Source organism: Lucilia cuprina, chromosome 6 (assembly GCF_022045245.1).
Source record: "Lucilia cuprina isolate Lc7/37 chromosome 6, ASM2204524v1, whole genome shotgun sequence".
Taxonomy (NCBI): Eukaryota; Metazoa; Arthropoda; class Insecta; order Diptera; family Calliphoridae; genus Lucilia; species Lucilia cuprina.
The window spans coordinates 49156305-49160880 of NC_060954.1; positions in this window are offsets into that span (position 1 = coordinate 49156305).

Sequence of the window (4576 nt, forward strand, 5' to 3'; positions counted from 1 at the left end):
ACTGAACTAGAACTGAACTAGAACTGAACTAGAACTGAACTAGATGAACTAGAACTGAACTAGAACTGAACTAGAACTGAACTAGAACTGAACTAGAACTGAACTAGAACTCAAAACTAGACTCAAAACTGATATAGATTGAAATAGGATTAAAGTAGTCCTAAATTTGAACTGAATTGGAATTGAATTAAAACTTGAGTTGACATTTTTCAAACTTGGCTTTTAGCTCTATCTTTTTTCAACCAAAATGGCAGCCTTCTAATCAACATATGAACCAACAAGTACATGCTTACATGAATGTTTGTTTGTATGAATATTTGCAAAGTTTTTTTTTTGTTTTAAAAAGAGTACAAGTGCGAGAGTATCTAAAACGTTTGCATACGTAAGTATGTCAGTGTGATGTGTATGTACTTGTATGTTTGTTTCATCTATAAGTTTGTTTGTTCATACCACAAGATGTGATTTGAATTGTTTGTTGCTATTCATACAAAAACACTGTGCACAGTGGAAAGGAATTTTAGTAGTTTTAGAAATTTTTCATCATACTTATTGATGTGCAACCTATATTGTGCATTTTTATACATTTTTGAAATGTAATCATATTAAATTTTGTGATGTCGTTAAATATTATATTTAATAAGCTTCTATCCCACTGTTCAGCAATCGCTTGTTAGTATGAAAATATTTTCAAGTTATTTTATTATTTTTTTTTTCAATTTTTTTCTATAATAAATAATTTTTCTACATTTATACATAGTAAGTATGTATGTATTTTATTTCACTACTTCCACACGTGTGTAGGTGTATGAATGCTGTCAGCAACAGTTTTTTTTTTTTGGTTTTGGTTTAGATTTTTTTTTTTCTCAAACAAGTAAGAGTTTGAAAACGCTTTTGTTTTGTGTTAAAATATCTTGAATCTTAAAATAACCGACAACACTTTTTTCGTTTTAGTGATTTGATTGATTTATGGATTTGTTAGGAAAACCTTGAATGGGAAAATTTTTTTATGAGTGTAAGTTTTTTTTTCGTTTTGTAAGCTTAAGAGTATTTAGCACAACGAGTACAGACATTTCAATTGTTTCGTTTTACAAGTTTATTTTTTACCCCCTAATAACGGGTCAAGGTTTTTCTTTTATGTTTTGGACTTTAAATGGAAATTTTATAACATTCGGTGTGTTATATTGTAACATATTAGAAACATTGTTAGTTTACATGCAATTTGTTATAAAATGAAAGAAGTTTTGAAGTTCGAGAGTTGAGGTAATTTTGAGTTTTGAATTCCAGTTGAACTGTTTTATCAATATGGATCAATTTTGTATGTATGTATGTATGTATCTATCTATCTATCTATCTATCTATCTATCTATCTATCTATCTATCTATCTATCTATCTATCTATCTATCTATCTATCTATCTATCTATCTATCTATCTATCTATCTATCTATCTATCTATCTATCTATCTATCTATCTATCTATCTATCTATCTATCTATCTATCTATCTATCTATCTATCTATCTATCTATCTATCTATCTATCTATCTATCTATCTATCTATCTATCTATCTACTCCATCCATCTGTCTACAGTTTCAAATTTCAAACACATTCCGCTTAAAATGGGTTAATTGTGTTTGCAAAGTCTAGTTTACGAAAATTTGAATAATCGATAAAAGTTCGAAAAAAAATTATTCTTGTATGTGTAAGTATATGTTCTAAAAGATCGCATAAGGGAATGTAGATTTATTTTACAAATATGGTCGTTTATGTATGTTTTTTGCTAGCATCTCGTAAGTTAAAACCAGTTTGAAAATATACATACACATAAAAAATCTTGACTGGTGTAAAAATACACGTAACAAATATAAAATACATGAATAAATTTATAATAAAAGAACATAACATAAAATTAGTCATATTAACCAAATTAGTATGCTTCTTGATTATTTGCTCTTGATTAAATTTCTGAAAACCACATCCGTATTTTGAGTGTTATTTTCTTAATATATATGATTTCCAGCATATTGTTGAGTATGTTGTTACGACGTACTTTGTATATAGAATTTTGAAAATTGCGGTTAGTTAAACTAACAGTGTATGCGATTAAATTGACATAATATAGATTTGCATGTTAATATAATAACATACATATGTATGTATATATCCTTACCCAATAAACATATAAAAATATTTTCTTTTCAAAATTTTCATTTTTAAAAATTCTTAAAAAATCGTTATCAGTCTGTTAACATTTTTGGCATACACAAGGTAACCTACTTTAAGGGTTTCTAGAAACTCTCCTGATGCAGTTTAGAAGCTAAAATTCAATATTTAAGTTCGAAAAAACATCCTCTTAAGGCATATGCAATTTCATTGAAATCGTTTAAATCGTTTAGAAATTATAGTTAAATACATTTTTTTTCATGTTTTAAATTTCCCTTTATGTTTGCTAGTGTTTTGCAATGACAAAAATTACAATAGTACTGCACTTTCCATCCCTGTTATGACAAGTGAAGTTAGTGGCAAATTAAATCAAAACAACATAAAATAAAATTTTAATAAAATTTCACTTATAATATTACTTTTTAATATTGTTGTTGATAAAATAGCACCAACAAAAACAATAACAACAACAATTGTTACAAAAGTCAAGTTCAATCAAAAGCCATGTTGTAATTTACATGCAAATAGAAACAATTGCAAAACTTACCTTAATTCAAGTGTTATTTATTGTTGTTGTTGTTGCCTTGATTCTTGATTGTTGTTTCTAATAACAAAATTATAATCTGAAATGCAAAAAATATATAAATAATTAGGTATTACCTATAAACTATTTATAAATGATTTAAATTAACAAGTTTTTTTTGTCTTTCTATATTATTTTCTATTTACAACAAAGGAAAGCAGAGTAGAGCAGAGCAGAGAAAAATATAACAACTACGACAACGTTTCTGTTAACGGCGAGTTCAATGAACTAAGTGGCAGCAACAACAACAAAAAAAGCTTTCAATAAAATAATAAATGCGGTTCAAATAGATTTTTTCCTAAATAGATGGCGAATAAATAAATAACAAAAAAAAAACGTTTAAAAAATAAAACAACAAGAAAAAAGCTTAACAAAAAGATAAACAGAAAAAATTCATACAACAACAAAAACTAAATGACACAGTTGTTGTTGTTCTTCGAAAGTGCTTCAAACAACAATAACAAATTGGGACAATTTACGCATTTTTAAGGTCGTTTACTTAAGCAAAAAGAGCAGCGAAACAACAACAACAATACAACAACCAAACGAGGAAGTAAAAAAATGTAAGAAAAAAAAACGCCGTTTTTGCACAAAAAAAAGTACGTTAACACCACAAAACTGCAAGTTCAGCAATTGTTTGTTGTGATTAGTGTTTTTTTTTTCATTATTATTTCTGTAGTTATACTAGTTGTTGTTGATTTATCAGCCTAGACAGCAAAAATAGGCTAGACACAAATTATTAAAAACAAAATGTAAACAAAACAACTAAAACTGTGTTATAATTTTGTTTCTTTTTTATTTTTCGGTAATAAACAACAAAAAAAAACACAAAATTGTGTGTGAAAAAACAATAAACCAAAAAAAAAAACAATTAAAGAATATTAAAAAAAGAAATCAAAACAAATAGTTAAAGAAAACAAAGTGTGTGAATAAGTATTAAAATGGAAAATAGTAAAAAAACCAAACTAATAAAAACAACTAATAATATTTAAACAAAAAAAAGTAATAAAATTATTAAATTATTTTAAAGCAAAGTAAGTTTGCTTAAATAAAATTTTAAAATGAAAAGTAAAGTGAGTGACAAAATTAATGCAAAAACAGTGCAGTAAATTAAGCAAATACTTGGTAATCGATAGCTGTGTAACATTTTCAACAAATTATTATCAAATTTTGGGGTAAGTTTTATAAATATTACTTTTAAAACTAGAAAAAAACTGTTATACCTATACAACCAATAAGAAAAAACTCTTATACAAATGCAGTTCTCCACAGAAAAGACATTTATATAAACGCTTGTCTTATATAAATTTTTCTAGAGAAAAACTTTAATACAAACTTATTTTCGAAAGAAAAAATAGGTGTCCACATTTTTCTAGAGAGAAAACTGTTCTACAAACCCTTTTCTACAAAGAAAACTGTTATACAAACTATTTTAGTTTTTAGTATAGAAAAAATGTTATACAAACTTTTTTCTATAGAAAAATATTTTTTCACACTTTAAGAAAACTGTTATACACAACTTTTTTTCGAGAAAAAACAGTTATACAACACTTTTTTTAAATTATTAGAGCAATATTTTTATTATGACAGATACTGTTATACACATTTCCTTTTAAAAAGTCCGTTATACATAGAACTGAACTTGAATTGAACTTAAACTGAACTAGAACTGAACTAAACCTGAACTAAAACTGAACTAAAACTGAACTAAAACTGAACTAAAACTGAACTAGAACAGAACTAGAACTGAACTAGAACTGAACTAGAACTGAACTAGAACTAAACTAGAACTGAACTAGAACTGAACTAGAACTGAACTAGAACTGAACT